At 36.2% G+C, this 24,118-nt stretch overlaps 1 long non-coding RNA gene and 1 pseudogene across 1 annotated transcript in view; both read right to left on the bottom strand.

Moving 5' to 3' along the window:
• The window catches only part of LOC105483778 (uncharacterized), a 203,235-nt gene that overhangs the window by 40,844 nt on the left and 138,273 nt on the right, over window positions 1-24,118 (bottom strand). The window lies entirely within an intron of this gene.
• LOC105483779 (cTAGE family member 8-like) lies at window positions 11,010-13,606 on the bottom strand (annotated as a pseudogene).

Raw genomic sequence — 24,118 nt, 5'->3', positions numbered from 1 at the left:
GCTAATGGGAACTCTCTGTGCTTTTGGGTCATGTCACACCATTAGCAGGTTCTTGTTGAATGTTCTTGTACAGTTTGGATTGCCTTTTACACTCTGGTAATACTCAAGAGAAGAACGTAACCCAGATAGCCTCCCTCTTTCAACCTTAATCGTCATACATATTTAAAAGAACTAAATCCAAAACACATCCAGGACCCTGGAGCACCAAATTAGTGCCTGCATTTACACTGCCCAGCTAAGATTGTCATAAATAAACTAAAACACAACCAACCTACAACCCTGGGCAGGAGAATGAATGTTACTGAATTCTCCTGAGTTTAAGGATAGTTTTGTTTTTCGTTTGTTTTTAATGGAGTCTCATTCGGTAGCCAGGCTGGAGTGCAATGGCATGATCTTGGCTCACTGCAACATCCATCTCTTAGGTTAAAACAATTCTTCTGCCTCAGCCTCCCAAGTAGCTGGGACTACAGGTGTGCACCACCACACCCAGTTAATTTATTTTTAGTAGAGACGGGGTTTCACCATGTTGGCCAGGATGGTCTTGATCTCTTGACCTTGTGATCTGCCTGCCTCAGCCTCCCAAAGTCCTGGGATTACAGGCGTGAGCCACCACACCTGACTGGGGGATAGTTTTTTTTTTTTTTTTTTTAAAGTCTTACTGTGATAACAGCTAACCTTAAAGATCTGATAGTCAGATGAAGGGGAGACAGGAGTTAATGATATCAATAGCCCATCTATTCTATAATGGAGATATGTATGGAGCACTGCAGGAATACAAAGAAGGGGAATTAAACAAAAATGGCACAACATAGGTATAAGAGCCAGAAAACATGTTGTACAGGAGGTAAATCTTTATATCAGGCAGGAGATGTATCGAGTCTAATGTGTAGGAGTTGTTTTTGTTTGTTTGTTTGATTGATTCTGCCACAACAAGGGAACATATCGAGTAAGTCATGAAGTAATAAAGGACATGTCACATTTGATGAGCTCCAAGCAGTTTAGTTCTGCAGGAATAAAAGGGTGTCTAAGGGAGAATGAGTGGAAATAAGATTAGATAGTAAAACAGTAAGCAGACTATGAAGGGCCTTATATGACATGAATAGATTTTAACCTCAATCCATTTTAACAGCCTTGTTTTCCCTTTTGTGAGTTACCCATGAGAGGGCCAGCTCTAGAACTAAAAATCTGATAGATCAGGTGTGACACAGACAGATGATGAGTCACTCTTGATAAATAAGTGACTGGTATTTCAACAGCATCCTTGATAGAGTCAATGATGTATATGTTTTCAGATACAGATGATTCTTCAAGTTTTTCATCACTCTGGGAGGACCACAAGCTTTTTTCCTCCTTAAAATATAGCTTTCTTGGTTCTGGAGTAATAAATGTTGCTCTAGAAAGTTGCTTTTGGAAAGCAAGGACTTTAACTTTTCCACAATTGAACTATTATAATTTCAATTATAATTGTTGCTTATATGTGTTCACTGACCTATTTAAAGTAACTTTCTAATTGGACAGCACTTCAGATAAATGTGAGTTCAAATTCTGGTGTTTCCACCTAAGTTTACCTCTGCAACTAATTTCCCTTTTTGCCATTGTTTCTTTACCTTTAAGAAAGAGGCATAATTCCTATTTTTAGGGGTGGTGAAAACCTTTCATGAAACAATGCTATAAAATGCCCAGTACAGTAACTGGCATCTAGGAGGCATTTAATTAATGGTTGCCATTATTATCATTGTTGTACAAATTCTCCACTCCATTACTCTTGCTGATGCCCAACCTTGTGGAAGTTAAAGTCTACACAACCACAAATGGAGGCACATTTGTCACCTCTTGTCCGTAAAGATTTAATAACATTCTAGCCAGAGACATAAGCTTAGTTTGCTTCTGATGATTTTTGATATGGTTCAGCTGTGCCACCTCTAAGGAGCTCATTAGCAATACTGTCTCATCAGTTGCTATAGGCATCACACTAACAGAGATTATTTTTCATTCTTGCCTTTACTTCATCCTCCCTTTTGCTCTTTCATGACCTGCATAAAAGACAGCATTTGCTTCATTCTTAAACAATTTGATGAGAGTCCTCTCCCTCTTTGTTCTCACAGGGAAGTGAATTGGCGTTATCATATAGCAAGATAGTGCTACATTCCAAATGCTTAAGTTTAATTCACTCATTAGTGAGAAATGTTATACCTGGAAAAAGATAATGGAGATCTAATGCATATGCTATGAAGTTTCCCAGTAGAGCATTCCTTTTTAAAAAGAAATGATTAGATGAATAAATTAGATTTTAAGCACTGATCTACCTGTATACTCCAAAGAATATGTAATTAGAAATGTAAGGAGTGGGACAGATATCATTGTCAGTGGAGACATTTCTGTTAGAAGCCAATAAGTTTTGGAAAAATGTTAATCATCTAAAACTATTTTAAAATCTATAGTTGTTACAAAGTATATAAAAAGTTGATTGAGCAAGCCAATTTAAATAAATGCATCAGATAAATAATGCTATACTTTTGGAAAATATATGACATATTCTAGATTTTAAGTTAACTTGCTATTTTAAAACCATGGGCAGAACTTCCAACACTATGTTGAATAGGAGTGGTGAGAGAGGGCATCCCTGTCTTGTGCCAGTTTTCAAAGGGAATGCTTCCAGTTTTTGCCTATTCAGTATGATATTGGCTGATGGGTTTGTCATAAATAGCTTGTATTATTTTGAGATACGTCCCATCAGTACCTAATTTATTGCGAGTTTTTAGCATGAAGAACTATTGAATTTTGTCAAAGGTCTTCTCTGCATCTACTGAGATAATTATGTGTTTTTTGTCTTTGGTTCTGTTTATGTGATGGATTACCTTTATTGATTTGCATATGTTAAACCAGCCTTGCATCCCAGGGATGAAACTGACTTGATCATGGTGTATAAGCTTTTTGATGTGCTGCTGGATTTGGTTTGCCAGTATTTTATTGAGGATTTTTGCATCAATGTTCATCAGGGATATTGGCCTACAATTCTCTTTTTTTGTTGTGTCTCTGCCAGGCTTTGGTATGAGGATGATGCTGGCCTCATAAAACGAGTTAGGGAAGAGTCCATCAATGATAGACTGGATTTAAAAAAATGTGGCACATATACCCCATGGAATACTATGCAGCCATAAAAAAGATGAGTTCATGTCCTTTGTAGGTACATGGATGAAGCTGGAAACCATCATTCTCAGTAAACTATCGCAAGGACAAAAAACAGAACACTGCCTGTTCTCACTCATAGGTGGGAATTGAACAATGAGAACACTTGGTCACAGGAAGGAGAGCATCACACACCAGGGCGTGTCATGGGGTCGGGGGAGGGGGGAGGGATAGCATTAGGAGATATACCTAATATAAATGACGAGTTAATAGGTGCAGCACACCAACATGGCGCATGTATACATATGTAACAAACCTGCACGTTGTGCACATGTACCCTAGAACTTAAAGTATAATTATAAATACAATAAAAATAATAAATAAATAAAACCATGGCAAAAGGATGGTGAAAATAATGTAGCAGTGAGTCATTTACATTCAAGAATGTATTATTCTTTTAAATATTAATAGGTAATCACCTAATCGTCATCATATGATTACTAATAGGTAATCATCATCATTAGGTGATTACCTATTAGTATTTAAAAGAAGAATATACTCTTGATACTATTATATTTCAATGTTGTCCTAGGTGATACAGGGAAATAGGCTACATCTTTTGTCTAGGACATAATCGAAAACAGAGAGTAGTAAACGCTTGCCATGGTGTATTAGTCTGCCCAGACTCCTGTAACAGAATACCACAGACTTGGGTGGCTTAAACAACAAAAACCTACTTTTGCACGTTTCTGAATGCTAGAATCTCAAGATCACATGCCAGTAGGGTTGGTTTCTGGTGAGGAGTCTTCTCCTCACTTGCAGACAGACTCTTCCTCTCTGTGTCCTCGCATGATCTTTTCTCTGTGTGTGCATACTCCTGGAACCTCTTTCTTTTCTTATAAAGACACTAGTCCTATTGAATTAGGACACCACTCTGATGACCACATTTAAGTAATTACTCCCTGTCTCCAAATACAGTCACATTGGGAGTTAGGGCTTCAACATATAAATTGAGGGGTGGGTACAATTTAGTCCATAAGACATGAATATTCAAAATAACCAAAAAAATATAAATAGTCTTATTTTTATTGTCTCAAGAAATTGACATAAAAGAAAAGCTGACTGGAGAAGCATGCATGTGAATAAGATCTAAATACATAGAAAAACAAAAATTAGCCACTTTTGGAACGAGACATTTTACTTACAGATGATTAACATTTGCTGGCAAACTGTTTATTTTCACTTTTGCTTATAAAAAATGATATATATCTTTAGTCCTAATAGAGTAATAAATCCTAGATTAATTCTTAGCTGTGTGAACCTCTGGGATGTCAACCTGTCTAGACATGTTCACCGATTGGTGGGATGAGTTCACAGGAATCCTATTTACATAAGGATCTAAGGAGTCTCTTGGGAGAAAACACATTCTAAGAGAAGTCACGGACCATAAGCTTAATCAGTGAAAAGAAAAGCTCTTATCTTTTTAGAGGAAGCATATTTCAATCAGAATTATCTATCCTACTAGCCATTTATGAACATATGTTTGCAGTATATGGCATATTTCACCAAAAAAATCTGTAGGTACTGAAACAAAAGCAGCACTTATTTACTCTATCCAAGTGTTACAAATAATTAGAAAATAGGCATTCCTTCCCATTTCTTAACACTCGGCTCTATAGCTTTAGCTTCAAGAGGACTCCAGAATATCTGTAATGGGATGGCAATGCCCAGTATATGGTAGGAATCAGTGGTCATCCAGAGAAAACAGAGAAAACCATGATAACTTTGGAAAAGGTGAATACCTGGTATAATTTCTAATAATATCCGGTGGCAGTGGAAATTGTTCTCAGCACAAGGGCCAGCATATTTTAGCAAATTCTGATATCAGCAGTTGTGATCTCAGAGGAGGAGAAATAAAATCACAGATGCCAGTGGTAAATAATTTCAGACATCTGTAGTTGGCATAACCAAATGTCACACTTTGTCAGAAGCAGTTCTCATTATACTTAATTGACAGGGTACTTATTAATATACTTCATTGCAGTTTTCAGTCTCTCCCATTCTGCTTAAAATTATTTTTAACTAATCCTGTGAATAGAAAAGTTTGGAATCTGGAGCAGTGCCTTGAAAGGTAAGGATAGAGTGGGTTAAATTAAATTGTACTTTATTAAATTACTGCATGAAATATTGTATTGTACTGTAGTTTACGTACTAAAACATGTAAGGCACTCTCAGCCATGTAACTGGATGATTAGTAACTTCTGCTAAAAATGACAATGGTAAAACAGAAATTTCTGTAGTTGCATGATTACTTTATGTACATATCTGAGCTAATATGGTTTCCTACAGAAATTTCAGTTCTAGCGTGTTTCTGTATTTGGATCTGTTAAGGAAGGCACCATATTTATCTGCGGGAGGGGGAGTGTGAAAATAATTGGAGTCAGTATTGTTCACTGGACAAAAATCAGTGTTGCTCACTGCTCATTTCCATGGGTTAGCTCTGGGAACATCAGTTAGAAATTGGACTCCAGAAAAAAGATGGAGAGGACATAAGACACTCCAGATAAAATGAGAATTAAAAGATTCCTTTATTACTTTAGATTCATGGCAGGAATGCAGGGTCCAGATTGATTTTATTTCTGAGAATATCTTCTTAGTAGATTAGGTTAAAGTATTAAAGGTACAAGTTATATCATATCTGAGAATTCTCCTGATTGCAAATGAAGTTTCACTAGAATCACATTTTTACCTGGCACCTACCACTATTATCTGGCACTAGACTTTTTCTGTAAATGCCAAAGAAATTGAGTGTTTATGCAGTATTAAGCCTTAGATTAGTCTTTTAACCTCAGCAATACTGACATTTAGAACTGATCATTCTTTTTGTAAGGAGTTATCCTATACATTTCGGGATTTTTAGCAGCATCCTCAACCTGTATGCACAAGATACGATAGTACAACCTTCTACCCCTACAATATTTCTCGATAGTGTCACATCTACCTAAGGCAGGGGCAGATGGAAAGGAGAAATTGTCCCATGTTGAGAAATACTGGCTTAGAAAAACATCATGAATTTCTTGAAATGGGACTCCTTGTACATGTTATCATGGAAGCAAAATTTCAAAGTCACATATAACCTCACTTGTATAGACACAGCCTCACTGTCTGGGCTTAAAGCCAGAATTAGAATTAAGTATCTCCCAATTCCCTAAGACAATCAGGAAACCCATTTTTCTACCTCCCTTCTCTCTAGCTTGACACCATTTCTTTTGGACAATTAAACTACAGTACTTTAGGCTCCTTAGAGGAAAGCTGCTGCGTAAATGCAAAGTAATAATGGATAGTGGCTGGCCAACTAAATGAAAGAAACTATACTAAAAAGCTAACTGTCTAAATTAAGAAGTCCACGCTCACGAATGTATATTCATGGATATATTTTCATACTAATATACTGAAGTAATATCAGACTCCTGCTAGCAGATTAATTCGAAACCAAGAGAGACATCTATTTTTGAAACTAGAAACATTGATCTTGTGATGATGATCTGTGACAATAACTGCATTTCTCCCATAGAAAGTGAATGATATAATAATTTGAAAATGATGAATGCTGATCATGTGGAGATATGCATGCTTATTAATTTGACTTGTTTTAATGGAATTTTCCCCTAAGGGTCCCGGTAGTAGGTAACAAACTTATCATATATAAGAAATAGTTGTTCTTGGCCGGGCGCGGTGGCTCAAACCTGTAATCCCAGCACTTTGGGAGGCCGAGACGGGCGGATCACGAGGTCAGGAGATCGAGACCATCCTGGCTAACACGGTGAAACCCCGTCTCTACTAAAAAAATACAAAAAAACTAGCCGGGCGAGGTGGCGGGTGCCTGTAGTCCCAGCTACTCCGGAGGCTGAGGCAGGAGAATGGCGTGAACCTGGGAGGCGGAGCTTGCAGTGAGCTGAGATCCGGCCACTGCACTCCAGCTTGGGCGACAGAGCGAGACTCCGTCTCAAAAGAAGAAAAAAAAAAAAAAAAAAAAAAAAAAAATAGTTGTTCTTACTGTTACTTTTATCACAGAAAATACAATCACTGACTATACTTCAGCACCATCATAAATATTCAAATACTAATATCTTGCTGCCCAGTGGGAATTTGAGAGGTTGGTGATGAAATACACATTGTTGAATGGAAAGTTTCATTAATTCCAAGGAGAAAGAATAATAGTTACGTCTCCCCTGAAAACAACAATCCTATTTAATTAATTGTTGAATTGTAGGCTTGATTTCACTAAGAAAGGTAAATGGGATAAGTAGTTAATTGTACTATAAATTTATCTAGTGAATTTATTTGATAATCTACCTGAGTTGAATAGCTGACTTAAGGCTAATATCTTAATTCTGATGAAATTTAATAATAAATAACATTAATTTGGAACAAAGGGCTAAGTGAGCTCATAAGTATTTCTTCTATGTCTGCCAGCCCTCTATCTCCTCATCACTCATATGTTCTTTTTTCCAATCATTGAGCCTGTCTGACTTGATCACATACCAGACTCTTCACCTTATTTACTCATTTACTCCTACTAATCATTTAGCTTGGAACACCGCAATCCATTTTTAATAATCTTTTATTTATCCTTTAAAATTCAATGCCCTAGATTTTATTTCCTCTCTGAAATCTTACCTCTACTCTCTTAAGTCAATTGAGTCTCTCCTTCAGTGGCTTGCTACTACCTTTGTTCTCTCAGCCACCTCATTGTAAAGCAGTTTATCAGGTCATACACTAGCCCTCTGAGAATTTGAGCTCTTTAAGGGAAGGACACCTTCTTTTGCTGACATTTGCTTACTCAACACAGCAAATTCACAGAGCAGATGCCATACAGATATTTGTTGAATAAATGAGTGAATTAATTAAGAATACTATATAGTTTAAATTTGCTTTTGCAGAATATAGTATTTGAAAGTAACATATATATTTATTTACTTGTTTCTTATCTGTATTCTTTGTCCTTTAGCTGCAACACTATCCCTTCTGTGTTTCTGGAGGGGCGAAAACCTTGTATTTTACTTTATCGATATTCTCATTCTCTACACCAAGCAGTTGCACGATACATATTTATTGAGGGGAAAATCACATAGTTTGATCCTGATAATACTGTGGAATGGGTCATTTACAATAAATGTGAATAATACTGTGGAATGGCTCATTTACAAATAAACTAAACCTTTCCTCACAGAGGACATTCTGATAATACTTTCAATGCCTGTTATAATACTGGGACTCTGCAAGCGTTTTGTAAATAAACTAACAGAGTGACTTGGACCGAAGTCTACTCATGGATTTTTTTTTTTGATGTAATTATTACAAAAATGCCCTGTAGCAAAAGGTATGTTATTATTTGGAGGCATTAGATAATGTAGGGCAAAAGAATATGTATAGGTTGAAGAAAAACAATTATTTGGTCCAGGTGCGACCGGAGGTATTCAGGAGAAAAAAGTACTGATAGACAAGAAGGGTTGAAGGTAAGAGTGAAGGAGAAGGTGATAGATGATAAGCTGTTGGATGGAGGGGAAAGGAATTAGGACAAAAACACAGGTGAAGTTTTGAATCTGAAAAAGAGGAGAGTGAAGCCATCTAAAATGAAGTATACCCTCTTCCTGGGTGTTCTGTTTGTCTTATGTTAAAGTTCAGAGTCTTTAAACAAACCCTGCAGGGCCCTCCATTATCTAGTTCCAGCCTGGCTATACACTTCAGTCTATCATGTCCTGAACTTCATCTGTGTGATCTTTCTTGAGTTCTTAAATGTCCTCAGGGTCTTCACTCATGCTGTTCTCTTTGCTGGTAACCATCATCCTCATCTTTCTTTCCTCTTCTATCCAGTTCTTGCCTTACGTGACACAAGAAAAATTTTTCTAACTTTTTACACTAGGTTAGAAGTTAGCAAATTATAGATACCTTAAAAGTTTTATATATTAGTATCTGCCTTTCCTGCTGAACTATAATTCCATACTTTCAGACAAAGAATCTGTATGTTTTGCCATTATATCCCCATCTCCCAGCACAGTATTTGATGTAAATTTTTTGTTTATGTATAAACATTGTAGTTGGAGAAAAATGAAATATAAACTAATATAGAGATATTTACTGAGAGAAAGAAAAGCAGATGCATTACATCTTAGATATGTTCTTTTTCTTCGTGGTGAAATATCAGGGCAGAGTTAAAATTTTCAGGTAAATAAAATAATTTCAAAACAGACAAAGGAGAATATTCAATAGAGAATAAAAAAGACTCAATTTAGGTTTTTTCTTTCAAGGTGGCTGACTAGGGACATTGCATGCCAATTCCCCTGGAAAAAAAAATAGAGATTACTGATAAATAGTCATCTGAATGGCTGAGGGAGGAGACCCAGGACCTGTTGGAGTGCCCACAGGAAGAAGCCAGAGCACAGAAAAGGGAAGCAGTTGGTCTGGCAGATATGGAACCGCAAGGAACTTGGAACCTTGCAGAAAGGGTAGATGGAAGTGCTTTCCTGCTCCCTTTATTGCTGTGACAATCTGCTGACTGTCAAACTGCTGAGTCCCTCTGCTCTCCTGATCCAGGACAAGGATGTTGGTAGAGATCTGGGAAAGTCCTGGGGACAGGGAATTAGGTGGCCAGTGAACCCACACTCCCCTCAGGCCTGAACTGAGACAGCAGGTGCCATACTGGTCATGCACTTATGGTGGGCCACTGTCCTGCCAGGGGAACCTCAGTCCTTGAGTCACAGCACCACTGAATCCCCCACAAACATACACTACAAACCATTCTGACTTTGGCAAGCACAGCGGACTGGCAGGTCCCTGGGGAGCTGCAGGAGCCCTGTATATATAATCCTTGGCGTGGGCTGTCCGTAATGGGGGTGCAGCATAACTCAACAGAGTCCCCTTAAAAGAAAGGAAATGTGGGTGTAGTGGATTGAAATTATATCCAGCTTCATGTCAGATCTCAGAGGAATAAAATTAGAAATCAAGACCAAGAGGAACAAACCCAAAGCTTTCAGAAGAAAAGAAATAACAAAGATCAAAGCAGAACTAAATGAGGTTGAGACCAAAAACATTGTAGAAAGGATCGAAGCAATGAAAAGCTGGTTATTTGAGAGTATTAACAAGAGTGATAGACTATGAAAAAAGAGGTAAGACTCAAGTACAGTCAGAAATGACAAAGATGATATAACAATTGATACCACAGAAATACAAAATATCCTTAGAGATATTTTGACTATGAACATCTATATGCATACAAACTAGAACATCTATAACAGTCATATTCATGAGTATGAGTATCTATATATGTACAAACCAGAAAACAAAGAAGAAATTGATATGTTCCTGAAAACATACAAAATCCCAAGATTGAATGAAGAAGAAATTGAAATCCTAAACCGCTCAATAGTGAGTTATGAAATTGAATAAGTAATACAAAACCTACAAATCAAAAAAGCGCTAGATGAGACAGATTCCTGGCTGTATTATACCAGACATACAAAGAAGAGCTTGTTCCAACCTTACTGAAACTATTTCAAGAACTCAAGGAGGCAAGACTACTCCCTAACTCATTCTATAAAACGAGTATTATCCTGATACCAAAATTTGGCAAGGAAACAACAAAAAAAGAAAACTCTAGGCCAATAATCCTAATGATGGAAATGAAGATCTTCAAAAAAAAAAAAAAAATGATTAGCAAAGATTAGCAAACCAAATCCAGGAGAACATCAAAAAGATAATTTATCACAATCAAGTGGGTTTTATCCCTGGGATGCAATGATGGTTCTACATATGCAAATCAATAAATGTGAAAGAAAATTAAAAACAAAAACTTTACGATCTTTTTATTTGTATTTAAATCATCTTTATTTGCACAATACTATACTAAGAACTATAATTGCATTAAACTTCAATTTGAGAAAAGTGTAATCACTTAAGTAACAGCCGTTACTTAAACTGAAAATGAGATCAGTCTAAATTACTTTTGAAGAGAGCAAAAATATTGTCAGGTTTCTTGCTGTGGCTCTGGATGTTCAGTAGCAGGCTCCTTTGAAGGCAGAATCAACCCTGAAGGGAACTCGCTTCTACCTTCAGAATGTGGGGTTGGGGTGAAATCCAGGTCTTCGGTGAAGGTAAGGAGGAAAACCCCTCGGTGGATAGACGTTTCTCATTGCAAATGGAGCATGTGGTGGACCTGGGAAATTCCTTGGTGGATAGTAATAACCTCGAGAAGCTCCAAACATGGTTCCTGGAGGAGGTGGGGGGAAAGGAGGTCCTCTTCTTATGAACGGTCCCCTTGTATTCACTGGAAACAATGGGCCTCTGATTGAAGCTAGAGGTGGAGGAACAAAGTCAGTGTCAGTTGCTTCATTTGTAGCAGGGAGAGATGAATGAGGCACATTTAAATTACCAGGATCATCTTTGGCATCATTTCTCCTGGATTCCATTTCTGAAGGCATTGACCCATCCATTTTATCCAAAGAAGGCCTATTAAAACTTCTGAGTTCTGCTGGCCCAGACAGTTTATCAGAATTAGAATAAAATCTCTCTTCCCTTTTTGGAGGAAGAGCTGAATCAGGATATGATTGTCCTGGTGAAGGAAACATCATCCTACGGTCCTGTTTCCACGGAGATGACAGGGACCCAGTGTCAGAAGGAGCCCTGTGAGGATCGGTTAAGGTATCACAGCCTGGTTCTCCTCTTTCATTGGTCATCTGATGGTCCAGAGGATTCCCTGGGCCTCTTGGGCCTCTTCCTCCTCCCCTCGGAAGCACAGGTGAGAGTCTGAGTGGACCCTCCAACAAAGTTTGAGGAGAGAGTAAAGCTCTAGTTTCAGATGAAGGCCGACCCAATGGTGAGGGACCATATGGGGAATGCTCTCTGCCAAATGCTGTATTTGAAACATCAGGTGCACAAGGATCTTTTTCTAAAAGTTCAAATTTAAACTCTGCTTCAGTTAATCTTTGTCTGTTGTGAGCATTTTCTTTCCTTAAATCATTGAGGTTTCTTTCAGCAGTCTGAGCTGCCAGCCAATTATCATGTCCTTTTTTCTCGTAGGAAATAACCTGCCTTTGATAAAAACTAATAGTTCTCTCCAATTCTTCTTCAAGATCTTTGGCTAGCTTTCTACAGGTCTCTAGCCCTTCAGTCGTATGGCTGATCTTTTTTTCCACTTTAGAAAGTTTCTCTTCTTCCTCTATCCGGTAATTTTCCTCTACTGTCAATTTCCTATGGAGTTTCATTTCATTTTCTTGATATAATTCAGTCATTATTTTAAGTTTCTGTTGAAGCTTCTGATTCTCACTTTCAAAATACATGTTTTCTGACTGCAAAGATGCTTGTTCAGTCTGAAGATTTTTAATATGCTCTGTATGCTCTTCCTTTGTTTTATCAGCTTCAGATAACTGAATAATAATGTGGTTTCTTTCTCCTTCTAAGGTTTTTAAAGAAACATTTAACTCAGCAGCATGAATCAGTTTCTTCAAAGCTCCTTTTGGAGGATCATCTAAGTAAGCAGCATTTTCCGATTCACCATTCACTTCTAATTCCAAGTTATCATCATCCATTATGTCCTCTCCAAGTACAGCAGCCCGATCTTTCATCTTTAGCAAGCATCCAGTCAGAGTGTTGATGTGATTTTCTTTATCACTTAGAACTTGTTCTGCCTGTACTTTGGAGTCTTCAAATGTTATTTTCTGTTTATTAAGTTCACTCACTTGTTCTTTCCATACTTCAGCTTCTTGCAAAAGCTGCTTCTGGCTTTCCTGAAGTTGAGAATTTTCATTCAAAGCATCTTTTATTGCTATTTCCCGTCGTTCTTCATTCATGTTAAATATCTTGCAGATGATTTTGGCTTCAGCTATTTGTGATTTGAGGGATTTTGACTCATCTTCTAGAGACCGTATCCTTTTTGAAATATCTGCCATCAATTCATCTTGTTGAGAATGTTTAGATTTCTCTTCTTTGAACTCTTTTTCTAGACAGAGGATTTCATCCTCAAGTTCAGAATTGGACCTGTTCAGCTTTTCACAGGTTGTCTCCAAACTTCGTGCTTCTGCTGCCGCCTTCTCAAAGCTGGCATTCTCTAAAGATGACTCTGCCTCATAGGCTTCGTACTCTTTTTGAAAAAGGCTAAATTTTTCAAGTAGTTTACATTTTTCTTCAATTAGTCCAGAAAGCGTTTCAGCAAGTATTTTTTCTCTTCCCACATAAAGCCGACTTCTAACCGATCTAAAACTTCTCCACAAAAAAAGGAGAACAGCAAAAAATCCAACAACAGCTGCACATACCACCAGTTCCCAAGGGAAACCATAAGGATTGGAATCTGGTCTCCTACTTTCAGGCAGTGCTGCTACAACCCTGCGTAGCTCCTTCAGGACCAGCCCCAGATAGGGCTGAGGGGTAGCGCCGGGCTCCTCCATAGCGCCCAGGCTGCTCTGGGGTCACCGCAGTAACACTGGCCACAACAAGCGGTGGAGAACACGCGGCCTGGGGTCTGGAACCCGAATCTGCACCGGGCAACCAAGCGGAGCGGACCACTGCGGAGCCGGCTGCGGGGGAGCTGGGGAACGCGGGCACCCCCCAGGCCTCACAGCCCCATGCTGCTGCCCCCCAATCCCCCCGGCCCCCTTACTACACTTTACATCCTGAGGCAGCACAGTTCCGCTGTGCTCCGACCCGCCTTAGTTCTGGCAGTTTTCACATCACATATTTTGAAGCTCTGTTGTTTGGTGAATACACTTTAAAAATTGCTGTCGTCTTCATGGATTAAACCTTTGATCATTATATAATCTGTTTCTGGTAATTTTCTTTGCTTTACCTGATATACATACAGGCACTCTTGCTTCCCTTGCATTAATGTTTGCACAATATACCTTTTTTCATCCTTTTAAATTGCCCATTTTAACAGATGCAGAAAAGCATTTGATAAAATCCCAAATCTTTCATAATAAAAATCCTTAACACACAACACATTAAAGGAGCTGATACGGTTTGGCTCTATCTCCCCACCCACATCCACCTCAAATTGTAATCATCACATATCAGTGGAGGATCCTGGTGGGAGGTTATTGGAGCATAGGGGCTGATTTCCCCCTTGCTGTTCTCTTGTTAGTGAGTGAGTTCTCAGGAGATCTGATTGTTTAAAAGTGTGTGACACCTCCCCCTTCTTTCTCTCTCTCTCTCTCTCTCCTGATCTGTAGTAAGACATAATTGCTTCCCCTTCATTTTTTGCCACGATTGTAGGTTTCCTGAGGCCTTCCAGTCATACTTTCTGTTAAGCCTGCAGAACTGTGAGTTAATTAAACTTGTTTCCTTTTTAAATTACCCAGTCTCAGGCAGTTCTTTATAGCAATGTGAGAATGGACTAATACAAATCCCTAAGAAAAACAATATGGAGATTTTTCAAGAACTAACTATAGAACTACCATTCAACCCAGCAATCTCACTACTGGGTATATAGTCAAAGGAAAAAGCAATCATTATATGAAAGAGACACCTGCCCTTGTATCTTTATTTCAGCAGTATTTGCAATATCAAAGTCATGAAATCAACCTAGGGTGTCCATCAAGGTGGACTGGATTAAGAAAATGCATTATATACACACCATGGAATGCTCACTGCAAAGAAAAAAAAATGAAATAGTGTCCTTCATAGCAACATGGATGCAGCTAGAGGCCATTGTTCTTAGTTAATTAACATACAAACAGAAAACCAAATACAGCATGTTCTCACTTATAAGTGGGAGTTAATCAATGGGTACATGATAAAGATAGAAATGATAGACATTGGGGACTGCTAGAGTGGGGAGGGATAGTGGGGGTGGGGGCAGTGAGGATTTAAAAACTACTTGTTGGGTACTGTATTTACCATTTGGGTAATGAGTTCACTAGAAGCCCAAATCACAACATTACACAATATATCCATGTAACAAACCTGCATATGTATCCCGTGAATCTTTAAGAAAAAAATTTATGGTAAAAAAAGGCTCAATTAAAACTCTCGGATTATCAAACAAAACATTAAGAAATCTGAGAATGCCAGTGAAGCTCTTCAAGTTCTTCCTTGCCACATTAGGACACACTCTGGTCTAAATTTTACAGATGGACTCTCTAAGCAATATAAAGAGAAAATGAATCACTTCCACAGTAGTGATTATTATATTGTTATAATTAAAAAGCTGATGCTACATTTTTCAGTGGATCATGTGCCACGTAAAGTTCTAATTCATTAACTCTCAGCAGTCCTGACTGAAAATATGTATTCTACTAAAAGTATTCCGTAGATCAGGACTCCCCATTATCTTTCTATTGGTCAATTCTATATAATAGTTTAAATGGCCTCTTAATAATGAGGTTGATACTTTTCCAACTATCTTACTTTTTAAATTAATTATCTAGCGGCCCCTGGTTAGGAAGGATGGATCACAAAACAACCGCTATTTTTTTTTTTTTTTATTACTCATCCCAAGTTTATTTAAATCAATTGACAGACAATCATGAGAAATCATGCACACAACTTTAATGTGGTAAAGTGCTAATGTCCAATTTATAAAGACATCTGAAACAAAACAATGTATCTACATTTACACTACCTAAACTTTTAGGACCTGAAATAAATCAAGTTTTAACTAAACCTAAATTGTAGGGGGTAGAAAATACATATAAACAAGATATCCTATTCACATCCTATTATAATCTTTCAATGTGTTTGCTTTGTTTCCCGCTGATAAGAAATAATTAAAATGTAAAGTTGTATGGTTTACTTATATTAGGTGATTAGTATACGTCTATTTAATTGCATACAACACATACAGAACTTCTAGAAATTACCATTATAATTTTATCCAAATATTATAAATCCAGTTGTTGCTAAATTTCTAGTTGTTGCTAATTTAAGATTGCATTAATTAAAGCTAATAAAATAGTAAACACTTTTTTCACTCACTTCACTGGTGGCATGTTGATTTTTCTAATAGATTCTAAAGGTGCCACCAGTGACTTCTAGGATACATTTCTGCAACTTCATATTTTACCCTGATTTTGAGACAGAATTATGATGCAGGCAGGCCAGAGCCCTAAATACTATTTTTTTAAAAAAATAGGGTCATATAAGTAGACAACAGTTTTGTGCCTTGTTAATCAATAGGAACATTTTATTACTAACATATATTTTCTTTCATAAGTATACATTTGTAAATGTTCAGAATATTATCTGATGAACAGAATCACCTGCATAACCCCCATATCCCAAAGGTGATTATTCCATTAGTATCTTTTTCACTTTTGTCTTCTTTCTTCTCTCTCTCTCTCTCTCTCTCTCTCAAGTCCCGTTGTCGTACTACAGTCTTCAAACAACAAAGTTTCAGTCTCTTATGCATATACTTTTTTGGAAACACATAAGAACAAGCAGAGTATACCCTTGTGGAAGATGAGAAAGCCAACTCCAACACATATCTACATGTCTTTATAAGAAGACCAAATTAATTTTAACTAAGACTTTCTTCCTATCAGAATGTTACTCAAAACATGCCCCACAGACCACATGGAGAATTAGAATCACATGGAGTAGTTCCTAAAATTGTTATTTTTTGGTCTCACCCCGAATTAGAATTACTTGGAAGACACGCATTTGAATCTGATATTCCAGGTGAATTTTTGGCAACTAAGTTGGAAAAATTACCAAAGATATGCTTTTTAATAAAAGCATTTCTTCTAAATGCAAATGTGTTTCCGAGATGTAAAATATAAGTCCAAGGACATATTTTAAAAATATTCTTTTTCTAAAGTAGTGTGTCTTTTTGCATTACAGATAGTAGATCTGTGACAGTACAAAGAAAATAAAAAAGTGCTACTACTTTAGGGTAATAAAGGGGATCACACTATGCCAATCCAAAACATGTTACTTTGCATACAATCATTCTGAACTGAAGGCCTTTGAGAAACACCAGATACAGCAAAATCTCTCTACCTGCCCCTATTCTACCTAAAGGCAGGGTATTACTTTCCCTTTGTGAAGATTTCCACCCCAATCCACCTTTGCCCAGGAAGATCAGGAAGATAACAGCTATTCATCATTGAAGATCCTCTTATCCTGGCGACTACATGAGACTGAATCTGCATAACAAACTTTACTAAAATAACTTATTTTTCATTTGTTTCCCCCATATATTTACCTTCCCATAATTTACCATCCCCAGAAGGCCAGTCCCTTTTGTCTTGTGACTCCTCCACAATTTATTGCTCTTTGTTAAATGATACTTAAGTCCCAATATCTAACTTATTTCGTGGATGTTCACTTCTTTTTTATGAAGACTTCCATACAGATAGATAATAAACCTTTTCTCCAGTTCATCAGTTTAATATGCAGGGTTTTGTTTACATAATTTAAGAGCATAAATGAAAATTTTTTTCCTTTCTACAGTGAAATGTCAGAATTGGGAAAACATTGGCAGAGTTACATGTGGCTTCCTATCAACAACTATAGTGATTTTATAGCTTGTTGAAGTTTTTACAAGTGCACACATTTTGATGTCTTAATAGACAAATAAGATTGTATATATTTATGGTGTACAACTTGGTGTTGTAATATATGTATACATTGTTGAATGACTAAATCAAGCTATTCATTCATTTTTATTGTTATTAACTATAATCACCACAATATGGTTTTATTTCTTGATTCAAAAAGTTCAAATACAATTTTAGGAGCTAGGCAATGTAAACATGTTTATTGCTACTTTGCAGATAAGCCAATGATAATTTTTAAAGTTTAATTATATCCCCATTCCTCATCCTATATCCCCATACATTATACATACTCAATTTTATCATCATGATTGTTTGCTCCTGCAAGCTTCTGTAACATTTAGGTAGAGAGCTGCATAAGAAACTTTTTTTCCTACAAAATGTAGGTACTTTCGTCTATCCCCCAATGAGACTTCCACTTTCACAAAATAATCACAGGAGTACGATCAAGAAATGACCATAAACATTTCTATATTCAAAGATCTTTAGAATTGTAAGGTGGAAAGATAAAAGACAAGGAATTAAAACAGAAAAGAAATTAGAAATCTTTTTCTTAAATTATGGACAAAATTTAGGAAAAAAGTTTCTCTACTCCTAAAACTACAATTCTTTTCACAGCTGCATTTAATTTTAAACTTACCTTTGTCATTTTAAATATAGAAACCCATTCAACTATGAAAAGAATGCATGATTTTTGTGTTTGGTTTGGTTTACATTTTTTTTTCTTATGGCCCTTAAAATTTTTTTCTACCATCTCACCACAATAGATACATATTGAAAATTATGTTTGTTGCATTTTATTCAAATATTTTAGGTGGTTTATAGTAACAAAGGTTAATTAAAATACATAGGAAACTAATCTGTAAAAGATAGGTGATATAATAGTTTCTTCATTTATATAATTAAGAATATATAATAAATTGGTTGCTTCAAAACATTTTACATTAACATATTAATGTCGTTTTAATCCTAGTCTGATCATTACTTATGGTCCATTCTTGAGAAGGTTGCTGTGGAAGCAGAGTAGTCAGTCATTCCAGAACCCCAGAAACCGAAAGGCTTTCCAATCAGTAACTGCCTCTGAGGAGCACCTGAAATTGTATGGTAGGCTTCATGTAGCAGGGGAGGCTAATATTTAGCTCCAGTGTCAGTGAATACTGGCTATCTGAGGGCAGAAGGAAGTGACTCCTTATTTCTCAGGGGTTAGGTGCTGATGATTATCTTGGACTCTTATCTTTTAGGGGATGAGAGCAGTGAAGAAACTGCTTGTATTTCTGGTAGCCATATAAAGAAATATCACCCTTGGGGACTGAGGGATACTTCTGCAATGGACGGATTGTTTGGAAAAAGAGGATAAGTAAGGAAGACAATGGGAAGTGTTCAGTAAACATTTATTAACCTCGGCTACACAATGAACAAGCAAGGGGCTAAGTTTATATAAAAAGGAGATAAACGCGGAGAGGTAAATTGGTGTCAAACTAATGGCATAGAAGCTTCCCAGTATCTCATTTTCTGTAAGATCCTTTTGGGAAAGGCTCTATTAATATTTAACATGATTATATGTTTTTGTGAAATTTGCAAAAGTATTTTGTTTCTTCTTTTGTAATGATATCCTCTTCCCCCATAGTATATAGACTTTAGTCATCCTCAAATTATATCTTCCTGTGGACACACCCTATAAAATTGTTAGTTAAGGCAGCTACTTTTAATTGTTCCAGAAGAAGGTATATGAACTTCATAACTTTATAAGATTTGAGCTCTTATATTTTTGGAGCTTTTGTAAGGCATCCTTTGCAACTATGGACTTTTTGGCAATGTAAAAATAACTAAAAGAAGTAGGTGTTGTTACTTGTCATCAATGTGTACTTTGGACATAAATTGTCAAAAGCTTTTGCCATTTTCCTTCACTGTCTGGTAGGGTTCATTCTGTAAGAAGGAATCACGTTAGTAACATCTGCAGAACAGCTCAAACATATTTTGTTACAAAAGTGATGGTGGGGAAACATAATTTCAGACAGTACAAACTCATGGATTTTTTTTAAGTTATGCCAGTGAAGGTAGTTTTATTTATACAAATCTGCTACAGACTCCTACATGTCAATAATAATTAAGGGGACTAAATATATAGATACAGATTCATGCTGTGAGGGAAACTGAATCAGAACACTGAGTAAGTCAATGATCACATGGACACCAATAACTTTTTTGTCCCCTCTGTAGTCTCTTTGGCTTACAGCATTGAGTAGAGTCATAACTACACTTTCAAATGTATGTTTTTACACCTATACACAGATTCACTGTTTTGTGATGGTTTTTTTGTATCTTGCTTCCAGATTAGCTATTATGGCCCCAAACATATACAAAGTCAATAACCAAAAGAATGATAGAACAAGACTATCTAGGTTACTGGCCACTCCCCAGAGATTAGAAGCCAAAATGTAGTTAATTAGAGAAGGTGAGATGGACAGTCATTCTAAAGTTAATTTTGCAAAACCTGAGCTTAGAAGCTACTTGGTCACTAAGTCTTTGAACAGATATCCAACATGGCATGATGAGATCCCAAAGATGCTCATATTCAAATCCCCAGAACTTATCAATGTTACCTTACATGGTATAAAGGGCTTTGTACATGTATTTTAGTTAAAGGTATTGAGATGAAAACATTGTACTGGATTATCCCGGTGGACCCAATGTAATCACAAGGGTTCTTATAAGAAGAAGACAAGAGGGTCAGAGTAAGAGAAAGAGATGTGACGTAGGAGCAGAGATTGGAATCATGCAATTCTGGAATGAGGCCAAGAGCCAAGGAAGGCAGGTAATCTCTAAAAACTTATTAAAAAGTTATTAAAAAGTTAATAAACTGACTTCCCTATGCAGTCTTCAGAAGAAACAGACTGCCAATATCTTGATATTAGCCTAATATGACTCATTCAGGAATTCTGAACTCCAGAGCTTTAAGACAAATTAGTGTTGTCTTCAGCTGCTAAATTTGTAGTAATTTGTTACGGCAACAATTGAACACTAATGCAATGGCCACACAACCTGCAATTACTATTGGTTTAAGTGTTAAATGTTCAATCTCATATTTAATAGGTGTTATTTCTCATTCATTTAAATATTTTGTTCATCTGAAATTTTTGTATTATCATGAATAAACAACATTTATTAATTTACCCATTTAACAGACTCTGTTTAAAGACCTACAGTTTGCCAATCTTTGTGTTGGTGCTGAAAGAAACAGCCATGAAGAAAATTATCTAGATTCTATTTTTCTTCATAAAACCTAAGGTTAAATATACTATACAAAATTGCAGTATTCACTAAGCTTTCTATGTAAATTTGTTGTTCTCCACACTTGGCAACATTTTGGTAAAGAATACCTCCAAAATACCTACATTTATTTTCAAACTCATTTTTAGTTTTAGTTATGAAGGCTAGAATAATTGGAGGCAACTTTAAAACTGAGTTAAGAGGCTATAGAAAATATCACGTTTCTTGCTTACAAAAATGTACTAAAACAGTGCTTAAGATGAGAAGTCTATCCTTTCCAGTTTGCTGACATGTACACCTGAATGTAAGAGGAACTCTGGAATACTCATTTGCTACATCTTTTTCATTTTATTTATAGAACAAGGTTCTTCACATCCCTCCACTGGGAGCATGGTCAACTCCTGAAGTTAAATCATCTGTGTATTGTTTCTTCTAGGCTGACATAACAATTACATAAAAATGGAGAACAACACATTGCCATGTCTTTCCCCAATTGAATTTCTTCAATCCATAATTTTCTCTTACCAAATTAGTGTGAATTAATAAATTCTCTAATACTTTAAAATAAATTAAGAAAGTAAAATAAGAAGGAATATAATTAATCACCATGAGAATATGTAGAGACTAGGAAAATTATTATAAATGTGCTAATGATTACTTTTTAATAATTATAATAGTTGAAAGTGATTGAATATAATAAACAAAATAAAGTGACTAATGGCAATCTGTTATGCCTTAACACTGCAAGAATTCTTTTTTTCTATTTTAAAGGTTTATAATAAAATTGAACTTATGTAATTTACACAGTGTGAAATTTAATATTATATAAAACATAACAGTGTGATCCCACAATATATTAACATTTATATTAAAATAGAGAATGCTATATAATTATACAATTGACCCATTTTTTCTGCCTAATAAAAATGATCTAATTTTAAAAGTAAAAATGAAAGACTAAGTTAAATAAAAAAGATTCTTCAGGGGGAATGCTTTTAAATATCAGAGCCATTTTTACACACACACACTCACATATGCATGTATGTTTAGATCTAATACAGTAACCAAAAGGGAAAAAAAACATTAATAAAACTACAGAAATCACTCGACTTGGGAAAATTTCTATTTCTATTTAAAAAATAGTGTATTATAGTGGAATTTAAATGTAAGTTCTTAATTTGTTGCACTTTAAATCCTATAACCTTTAGAATCAGGGGAAATAAATGTATGTTAGGGAGTGTCAGGGGAAAAAGTGTTGTTTTCAGATGAAAAACATGAGTGAAATAGTTTACACTGACTTATTGTGGGCACAAAGAAATGATAGCTTTCTGAAGAAGTAGCAACATCAGCGAGCAGAGAAAAACTTGCAGAATAGAGAACAGAAGTGATTCAAACAGTCTCTTCTCAAAAACCCTTCACAGATGTGCTGTTTAAAATGGTGCATATTTTTATAGGCAGCCAGTTTCACAGCCAGGCATGATGTAAGAATTAACTGCCTTAATCTGACATGAGTTTTAGTCAATGTAGAACACCAACTTAATTAGTCCCTTCTTTATTGATATATCGAAGATTTACTGCCTCTTCTAGGTCCCCAAATATTCAGACTAAATTTTGCTAATCTTACTCATTGACATCTTGTAACTATTTCCTCCTCAGAAAAATTATTATTTTTTTCTGCTATTAATTCAAACTATTGGGTCAAAAATCATTAACTTTGTTGGGCGTTTCTATTATCTAAATTGTTAACTAAATTTCAGCCTTGCTCATAACACTCAATGGTTCATGGTAGTCTTTCCCTGCTTAGCATAAGATGCCCTGGATAGCCCATCCATAAAAACATATATATTTTTTAAATTTTAATCTCAGAATTCGGCCAGGTATGGTGGTTCACACCTGTAACCCCAGCACTTTGGGAGACCGCAGTCGGCAGATCACTCGAGGCCAGTTTGAGACCAACCTGACAAAGGTGGGGAACCCCATCTCTACCAAAATAATTAGCTATGCATGGTGGTGCAGGCCTGTAATCCCAGCAATTTGGGAGACTGATGCACGAGCATCACTTGAAGGAGAAGTTTCAGTCAGTCAGATTGCAGCCACTACACTCAAGCCTGGGTGACAAAGCCAGACTCTGTCTCAAATAAATAAAATAAATAACGAAAAAAATTCCAGAATTGACTGCCCACTACATTAGTTCTAATTAGGCACATCCTCTTTTAGAAAAATCATTTTATATTTCTTGAAATTATGAGAAAACATTGGAAAATCCCCAATATGTAATCTGATAATTCTGATCATTACACTTAATAAATTTTCCTCTCATGGGCAACAGATGGGATGAACTGACTGTGACGATAACGTATTGTTCTCAAGTGAAGTATGCCAAGATATCTGCCAGTTCTTGAATCCATCATACATCTAAAGCACTATTTATAAATTCCTTCCATAAATCCTTTTGTCAAAGAATAATACTGTCTTTTTGTTTGCTTCTATTTTATTATTATAGGAAATGACTTATTCATCAACATAACAAGGGTAATAGAAGTTCACTACTGGGCCACTATATCTACCATGAGAAAAGTTATAAAAAGAGTCTGAACAGCACTTCCTTACTCCCACCCAACCACCACGCTCCACACACGCACACACACACACACTCACACAAACATGCTTTCAGGAAGATTTCATCATGTCTGCAGATGTTCTGTGACAAAGAACATCTATTTTCTGTTTATCTTAGTATTTCTCAGATTGCATATTACAGGACTTTTCATATACTTGGTACTCAATAAATACTGTGTAATACCATTCAGGAACAAACATTAAGTATGACAATGAAATAATAAGAATGATTTTTAGATTTTCTTAAGTTTGCATTTGAATTACAGAAATAACTCACACCTGTTATCAACAAAAACATAAAAAGCATAAAATACAAGAAAAATAACTCCTTTTTTAGGAAACAAAATATTTTACAAGACAATTTCCAAGTCAGAAAATCCTTCAAAAGATTTTTCAAAATCATCATGGCAAAATTTAAATAGTATAAATCATGCATAAGAATATGACAATTAAATTTAATCAGCATCGGCCAGGTGCAGTGGCTCATGCCTGTAATCCCAGCACTTAGGGAGGCCAAGGTGTGAGGATCACGAGGTCAGGAGTTCAAGACCAGC

This window comes from Macaca nemestrina, chromosome 10 (genome assembly GCF_043159975.1).
Source record: "Macaca nemestrina isolate mMacNem1 chromosome 10, mMacNem.hap1, whole genome shotgun sequence".
Taxonomy (NCBI): domain Eukaryota; kingdom Metazoa; phylum Chordata; class Mammalia; order Primates; family Cercopithecidae; genus Macaca; species Macaca nemestrina.
Note: the sequence above shows the minus strand (reverse complement) of the source record. Positions and strands in the feature narration are given on the sequence as shown.